Raw genomic sequence first — 9,122 nt, 5'->3', positions numbered from 1 at the left:
GTGCAAAATCTCCTGTTTTCCCAGGCAGCCCCATCCAACCCAAGAAGAGATGATGTTGAGAATGAGTGTTTTAAGGTCACTTCAAGAGTTTCTCAGACCTTAGTGTGGCCAAGGGGGGCCCTGGTGACCACGGGAAGGTTGTGGCAGCACTGGCAGCATCTGTCCAGCTGCCTCCTCCCAGGGGTGCCAAGGACTCCCACCAGAGCCAGCCCTGCTCCCGCTGCCCAGGCCTGGCTGTACTCACTGTCCTATTTGTATTCCTGGGCTGCTGCAAGGCTGCAAAATGTGCTAATAAAAATTAAATTAAAAAAAAAGAAAAGAGGCTGGTAGAGGCTGTCAGAGGACAAGGGAGGCATGCTGAAGGACAGACAGACAGGCCAGTGTTGCAGGATAACAGAAGAAGGGCAGGGGCTGTTCAGGAGAGGAGCAGCTAAAACCCTTGTGAGGCTCAGTCAAGGGCTGGGCAAAGGGTACCAGCCTTGAGTGTGGGGTTTGGCAGCAGTGAGACCCCACACCCTGAGACCTCCAGGGATGCTCCAGGGTTCTCAGGACCCCCAGCAATCAGGGTTGGAGGCAGTGCAACACCCTGCTGGATAACCTGGAGGTAGAGCCCTCTTCTCTGGCACCAGCACTCACCTCCTGTCTGCATCTGTTGCTGGAGTTTACCTGGCAGCACAGAGGGAGGTGCTGGCCAGCTGGGATGACACCCGAGATGAGTTCACCTCTAACCCAGTCGTCCTTTAGAGGTGATGAGCAGATATCTGTGCTCTGTTTTGGTGTGCCTGGCTGATGATGCAGGAGCCTGGTTTTTTAAAGGTACCAAGTTTTTAAATTCAGAAGATCTCCTCGTGCAGCCCACACACCCTGTCCAGACTTGCTGGGTGGCAGGGGGGGCACCAGCTCTCCAGCCATGCTTGGGGCAGGTTGTCTGCCATCCCAGAGGTGACACATGCAGGAGCCCTGCTGCCACCCTGCTGCCTCCACATCTCCCACAGGCTGTGCTGCCCAGGTGGGCACAGGGGTGCAGGCTGTGCCTGTGCCAGAGGGAAATCAGGGGTTCAGGCAGCTGCTGGCAGCAGAACCCAGGGCCCAGCTGATGTGAAGGGCAACCCAGGCACTGGAAGGCTTGCTGCCTGCTTGCTGCTCCTTTTACCCCCCAGACATCCCCGTTATTTACTGCAGAAATTAGGGATAATACAATGGTCCAAATGACTTTCTTATTATGGTTTCTAATTTCCCCACAAAATTCTCACCAAGCTTCCAAGTGCAGCGAGCCCCTCAGACTAATTACAGGTTTGTGGAGAAGGTGATTTCCCCTGGCTGCTTTTCCAGCAGATTTGCCTTTCACATCCACTGCTTTTCTCCTTGATTTTCTGGAGGGTAAACAGATGCCTCACTGTGATGTTCTCAGAGCTGTTCATTACCCTCTCGCTCTGCCATTCACAGGGTCATATTCTTGAACTGTTCTCATTTACTTTTCAGAAAAATCCTGGAAGGGAAACACAAATGTCATTCTACCTCCTTGGAGTGGGTGGTATATGAGAACAGCAAATACAGCCCAGGATCACTGTTTCTATGTGCCCCTGTGAAGCTGGAGTGGGCTCTGTAAAGGAAGGGTGGAGGCAGAGCCAGGGCCAGTGCTCAGTTCTGGAGTGTCCCCATTTATTTCTTGCTGCCCATGGGACCCATTTTCAAAGGCTTACCCACATGTGCCAGGGTGACATCCTTCCCAGGAACCAGGGGCTGCTCTGAGCCCTGTCCCCAGGTTGGCAGGATGCCCAGATGGCACCTGGCTTGCAGCAGGGCTCTCCCAAAGGATGACCAAGTGAGCAGTGGGAAGGTGATGGTTGGACTGAACAGCAGGAGGACAGCAATAAGAACACCCAGGTTGGCATTTCTGCCACAGCTCTGTGTGCCCAAACAGAACAACCCACAAACACCATGCAGGTTCCTCTCCCAGGGTGGCTCTGGGGACCACAGATCCAATTGCTGCTTCAGGCATTACCTTGATGCCTGAGGTGATTGGCTGAGGTGATGCCACTGTGCAGCCCCCCTGTGTCAGCAGCTGCACAGGGAAAATCAGCCTCACTCTCTGCAGATGGTGAGGTGGCAACCTGGGGATGGATGAGATGCCTTTGCCAGAATGCCACTTGCAGCAGGGACCCCAGAACAGACAGCACGGAGCCCATAACAGCGTGGGAGGCAGAGGATTGAGTGGGGATGAACCTGAGATCACACTGGGCTCCTCATGGCACCATCCTCTGCAGCCACATGACCAACACCAAGGGAGTGGCACCCAGCATGCTGTCCTCTCCCAGGCATGGCTTCACTGGCACAATGACATCTACCAGCTCCATGGGATGAAGGTGCCCTCATGGCAGCTCCACAGACTGACTCCCACAGCCAAGATTCCCCCTGGAACTGCAGCTGGCTGACCTGCTGCTGTTTGCATCTGTGCAGCAGTCGGAGGATTTGCCATCTAATTAAATCCTCCATCTCCACCCCAGTGGCCATGCTGGGGTTGGAGGGGGGAAGCAGCAGGGGCACAGAGCAGGGAGCACAGGGCAGGGGGCCTGCTTTCTTTTTCCTTCTCCCCTGTGCTTCCTGCCAGATGCTGCAGATGTGTAATGCTTTCTTTTCTAAACTTGTCCCTCCTGGAGGTCTTCAGTTGAAGAAAAAAAAAAAAGAAGTCCCACCCTGAGGCAGACAGCCTGTAGATAAAACCCCACAATCTGCTCCCAGTGATCTCCTTCTGCCTTCCTGCTTGGAGGCTGCTGGGGCTGAGGGCAGGAGAGCTGTGGGAGCCAGAGCAGTGAATGGAGCTCATCAAACCCCAGCGCTGCCGCAGGGAGAGATGAGCATCACCATGGCAACTGTGACCAAGGATGCACAGAGCTGGGTACCCCAAAGGGGGAGGAGACTTGGGGACCACACTGACATTGTCCCTGTTTCCCCACCTGCCACTCCTTAGCCTGGCACTGGCTGAGGCATTGATTCAGCCCAGCAGCTCCTCTCCTGCCCATGCTCAGGAAGGGCAAAGAGCTGCAGGGGTGAGGGGACTAGGGCAGGCAGAGGTTAGGGGTCCAGGGGTCTTGCACTGTCAAAATTCAGTATTTTTTCTGGAGTCATTGGAAATGCTGGAGGCAACCAGAGCAGGGGTCAGGTCAGTGTCCTGGGGAAGCGAGGTGCCCACCGAGAGTTTTGGAATCTGTGCCAAGCTTTGCTGCTGTCCCAAAGAGTCTTGCATGACACTTATCTAAATTAAATCTCCCTGTTCATTCTGCCTGCTTGCCAAGGTCACAGGATCAGTCAGTACCATTGCTCCAGCCTTCCCTCCGTCTGCAGTTCCCTCCGTGCTTGTTGCTCTATCTGCAAATACGATCCACACAGTTTGCCCAAAGCAGAGAACCATCAGTGCCTAGAAATACAAGATCTGCAACCCATAGGCAGGAACAGGCAAGTTAGGATCATCCAGGTCATGTCCTCAGGCCAAGATGGCAGTCCCCTGCTCAGACGTGATGGGAAGGGTGTACACAAAATATTTCCTTGAGAACTTGCTATAGAATATCAGAAATATGTTAGACACATGAGGATAAGCACCTATTGATGACTGGGTGGTTTTGAAGAACAAGCTCTTTTCTTAGCTAGCTTTCAGGAGAGCAACACCTGAAACACGTCCCAGGCTGCAGAGAGGGCACCCAAGAGCTCCAGGATGCCGGGCTCAGGCAGCTTTTGTGCAGGAGCTGATCAACTCAACAGAGCACAGCAGAGCTCCCCAGGGCAGCACACGGCCACCAGCTGCTGCTGCAGCGTGTCCTTGTCCCTCTCAGCTGCCCTCCAACTCCCTCCCGGCACAGCATCTGGCCCTGATGGCATCTGCACTCTGCCTCTGTCACAGCAGTCCCCATGGGCATAAAATACCCCTTGGCTGCACAATGGCACAGGGGACTGAATCTTTATGGACCACTCTGAAAAGTCCTGTCGCGGATGCAGACAGGGACCCCGGGACAGATCCTGCATTCCTCATCGCCCAGCTCTGAGTGGTTTCCTTGGAGCAGAATGGAGCAGGGCTGAGCTGCTCCCCCCGTGTCCAGGAGGGCTGTGAACCTGGATGGGGCTGGCACAGCTGGATCCTCTCACGCTGGGATTACCTCCAAGCCTAGGAGAGCCTTGGAACCCCATCCCCTCCAGCCACCCCCTCATGTGTCCCAAATCCAGCTCTCCAGCAGCTCGGGTACACAGGGACAGGTAAAGGCCCTCTCAGCCCAACAACGTACCCCCACAGCTGGAAGGAGGGTCTGGGGGAACATTTCCCTAGCACATCCAGCAGCCCCACAGCCACAGAGATGAGATGAGCTCCTCAAGCCTCTCTGCACCTCGTTAGGAAAATGAGCCCTGCTGCAACATCCCATCCCCAGGATGGTCCCCAGATGGGCCAAACTCACCCCAAGGAGCACCTAGATGAGCCAGAGTGACCTTCTGGGATCAGCAAGGGACCCAGTGCTGGGTTGAAATACATCTCAGAGAGGTCACTGAGGAAGCTTTGGCCCCGCTCAGTATTTTGGGGACGGCTGGCTGAGCGGTTGCATCTGGAACAGCCCTGGAGAGAGGTGCCAGGTCATCTCGGAGTGAGAGCAGAGAAGAGGTGACCTCTGTGCCTGGCTGCTCAGGGAGCAGGAGGGCCAGCCCACGGCCACTGGCAGGGCCACCCCAGCCCTTGGCCAGCTGCCCTTGGCCAGTGGCACGGCACAGCACATCCCTTCACAGCCACTGCACGCAGAGCCCACCCCGTGCTGCACCAACATCGGGGTATTTTTAGCCTGGAAAAGCGCCACAAAATCATAGAGGAACATTAGCTGGAGTTGGGACCGATGTCTCCGTTCACCTTGCAATCCCCTCTGGGTCACCCTGCCCAGCTTGGCGAGGCAGTGGGTCCTGCTGGCACTGCTGCAGAAGCGTCGAGCACCCACCGGGCTCCCCAGTGCCACTCGTCCTCTCCTCCCATGCCATGATGGCACCTCCCCCTAAGAGCAGCCCCAAATTCCCCCAGCAACCCATGAAATTCCAGAGCCACTGAAGGGGGCATCCTGCCCTGTCCCTCTGGTGGCTACACCTGACCCAGTGCCCGTTTCCCCTGCTGAGATGTGGGGGGGGGTGTTGGGCTCCCTGCCCATGCTCTGCTGCCAGTGGGGCCTCAGCCCCCCCACCAAAGCACCACCACAGTTATTCATCCCTTAGTCACGCATTTATTGCCATGAGATGATTTCTGCTCCTGCTGGGAAAGGAAAGCACCAACAGTCTATTATACAGCTTCTCCAGGGAAAGACGGGGACCAGCATGACACTGGAAAACCAGAGGAATGTGACATTGCACGAGAGCACAGCACCCAAACTGCGCTCACGCCACGGGAAGCTGCGGGCTAAGGGCAATGCACAGCCACCCATGAGAGTGTGTTCTGTCCAGCATTCATTTCACACCCCATTAAACACCTCAGAATGTTTGCTTTGGGGGACTCTGTCACCAAGTCCACCCCAGGGCTGAGGGGCATGCGGGGTTTTCCTATTTGTTTTGCTGTTTTCCTTAGAAACAGTTATGAGACCGTGTCTGCTTTCCCTTCCTTTCACTGGTCAGGGGATTAAAAAAGGAAAGGACAGATGACATAGCCCTAAACTGAAGGCACAGAGGCCTTGAATCTTTCACAAGGAGCACTTTGGTCCCCAGGGCTCATTAAGCATTTAAGCAATTGGTCCAGAGAAGAAGCACACAGCAGCACTTGCACGCTGGCTGGCTGGCAGAGCCCTCTGCACTCAGCAGCTCTGTTTCACACCTTGGTTTCCGCAAAAGAAAATCCCAGTCCTGGGGTAAAAGAGATAGGAGGATGTCCAAAGGTGACTGGGTTGGCTGGGAGCCTTGGGAGAGGGGAAGGAAAGCAGGAGAAAACTAGGAGACAGGATGGAGGTGCCTGCTGTGTAGTGCTCTCCAATTACAATAAGTAGAATCTCCCAGAGCATCTGCCTTTGTGCCTGATGAATTGCAGAGGTGTTGTCCTGTCCTGTCCTGTCCTATCCTATCCTGTGCCAGCCCTTCACTGGGTCTGGGGCTGAAAGTTGCAGAACAAGTGATGCCCCCAAAATGGGAGCTGCCTCTAAGCTGCTATCAAACTCTCCCCAGAGCCCCCTGCCCTCTAAGCCTGCTGGAGGGGAGCTGGAACGGGTCACTTAAACCCCACCACAAACCTGTGCCTACCTGAAGCTTCTGTCCCTCCTGATGCTTCAGCTTTTCCTGGCTCCAGAGCACAGACAAATCTCTGTGCTCACTCCAAAGGACAGGCCAAGGAGCAGCGTGGGCAGCAGTGTCCTGGCCCCTGGCCCCTGGCATGATGCTGCTGCTGGGGGAGCCCAGGAAGGAGCAGAGTGTGCTCCTTTGCACTCTGTCCTCCCTCTCACTCACCCCTCAACACAAATGGCACAAAATAGATCTTACAAGTAGCTGTTCATCCCAAAATTGAGCTTAAGCACCTCAACCTTTTCTCTGGAAAAAACCTCAAACCTCAGAGGGGTTGAATCACTCACCCCCTTGTAACTGTCTTGTCTGCAAAGGCACTACAGGGTTTAATTTATCAGGCAGGATTAAATATATAGATGTGACAGTGCAGGTCTGAGCAGCAGAGAGGAGTTGGGACACAGGCAGTGTGGATTGGCACAGCCCTTCTCCAGGCTCTGGAGCCAGGCAGATTTGAGGCAGGTAAGTATCTGGCCCCAGGGAAACAGTTTGATGTGGGCTCAGAGGCAATGGAGAGAACAGGAAAAAAGGTATCACGCTTGTCTCCCTGCCTCAGCAACCCTGGTCTCTGTCACCTGCATCTGCCCCACTAGCAGAGCCTGGCACTGTGACGGGGACAGCACTGGGGCAGGGATGCAGGGAAGTCCAGGTCTGGGGTCTGCACCAGGCTGGCAGCTGCTGCCCACACCCTGAGTCAGGGCATGGTCCTTGTCCCATGTCCCTTGCCTGGTCTTGCTGCCTCTGGGAAGAACAGCCACAGGACAGCCTGGTGGTGGATGCCTGTCTCCAGGAGCCCGGCACTGACAGCTGCCTGCTGCAGGCATCTCTGCTGCTTACAGAAGACTCACCTCACGCTCTGATTTGAGGAACATGGGAAGAAACCTATTCTTGTCACTCCCAAAAATCCCCTGGCCAGGATGAGGCGCAGTGCCTGGGATCCCCTGGGCACAGCTGGGCTCTGCTTTTGCAGCTCCTGCTCCATCCCCCCAACCCAGCCAGCAACAAATCAGCACTGCCTTCGCCCGCCTGATGGGATCCTCGCTGCCTTCATTTTCTTAAAGCTTATTTTCAGCACTGCTTCACTCCTCTCAGTGCAAGCTGCCTGCAAAGTTGCAAGGTGGGCAGCAGGGCTATGGCTGCACCTTTTCCCACAGTCCTATGCATCAGGGAGCCACATTGGCTTCACCAGCTTCTCCAAGGGTGTTGTTGTCTCTGCCCCAGGGTTCTGCTGACCGCAGCATGTGTGGCTTGTGGCTGGTTATCTTGAGAGCCCATGCTCATGCTCACCTGCCCCACTGGCTCCACAGCCACTATGAGCATTCCCAGGCCCCTTGGCTGATGCAGGCACACCGTGCCAGTGCCTCAGTTTCCCCAGAGAGCAGAGAGAATGAACTGGCTCCCCTCCTCCCGACAGTGTCAGGTCCGTTTAGCTCGGGCAGTGTGGGAGAGGAGCTGTCACACAGTGCGTGCTCGCTCTGCGCCCCAGGGTTCCAGATTGTTCCTTGCGCCTCCCAGCACCGTGGCCCCGTAAACATTAATATCAACAGTAATCAGAGGAGACTTATCCCAGCTCCTGGTGCTGGGAGAGCCAGGGAGTGGAGATGAGGGCTCCTGCAGGCTGCCTTGCAGCCAAATGCCTGCTGCCCACAAGGCACCCCAAGCTCAGCCTCGCACAGCCAGCCCTCACTCCTGTTGCCTCCCTACAGCAAATCCATCGGGGAGCTCTCAGAATCCTGCACAGCCCCTCACTTGCCCTGGGGAGAGCGGGCACAGGGGCAAAATGCTCTCCTACTCCTCCACTGAGATCCTCTTCTGTGGATCCCTGCAGCAGCAGTTGTGCAGCAGCTCCAAGCCATTATCAAGCTGCAATTAATATAAATAAACAAGATGAGCCAGCCACAGTAGAGTGAACAGAAACCTGACTGACATATCCTCCGGGAATCATTTATTCTGCACTTTTATCTTTTTCAAACACTATTTATTTCCTTGCAAATTAATCAAGATTGCCTAGGACCACAGGCTTGGTTGGGTGACCCCAGGGGACAGGGCAAAGGCAGCCGAGCAGCCCGAGTCCCAGCCCTGCCTCTGCCGCCCGGGTTAACAAGCAGCTCCCCTCTCTCTGCCTCGGTTTTCCTCTCCCTGGCAGCCGCTGCAGCTCCCGCACCACGCTGACATGATTGTCCATCTTATGTTCTGCCTCTGCCGAGGGACACGACTGTACATGTGCTGAGCCCCTGGGACAGGCAAGCGCGGGGTCCCAGCGGGAGGGTTGAGCCCCCCGGGCTCTGGGGCTCCTGCCTGCCCACGGGCCGGCCCTGAGCTGCGGCTCCGAGGCCAGGCGGAAGGATTTAGGAGCCCGGCTTTTCCCAGGCGCTCCCTTCCATCCGACGGGCAGTACCTCTGGGACATCCCTCAGCCCCTGCACAGCCCTCGATCCCAGCACATCCCTCAGCGCGGCACGTCCGCCGATCCCAGCGCGCTTCTCGTCCTCGGAGCGTCCCTCGCACAGCCATCAGCCCCGCCACATCCCCAAACCCCACCGCATCCCTCGACCCCAGCACACCCGCACATCCCCCAGCCCCGACACCGGTGCGCCCCTTCCCAAACCCCAAAGGGGTCCCTCCCGCCCCTCCCGAGGAGCCCCCACGGAGTTCCCGGAGAGCCTGGGCAGGGCGGCCGCGGCCCCGAGGGGACGGGGAGGAGGCGGGCACGGGGCCGGGAGCCCCCCACCGCCGCTCCCGCCTCCTCCCGCCGCGGCGGGCGAGGCTCCGCCCGGCTCCCGGGGCCCGCAGCCGCCCGGCGCCCACCCCGCGGCGGGCGCCCGGACTATGAGGAGCGGG

The sequence above is a fragment of the Corapipo altera genome, unplaced genomic scaffold (genome assembly GCF_003945725.1).
Source record: "Corapipo altera isolate COAL_440 unplaced genomic scaffold, ASM394572v1 107b, whole genome shotgun sequence".
Classification (NCBI taxonomy): Eukaryota; Metazoa; Chordata; class Aves; order Passeriformes; family Pipridae; genus Corapipo; species Corapipo altera.
The sequence above is the reverse complement of the archived record's forward strand: the minus strand, read 5'-3'. Positions refer to the sequence as shown.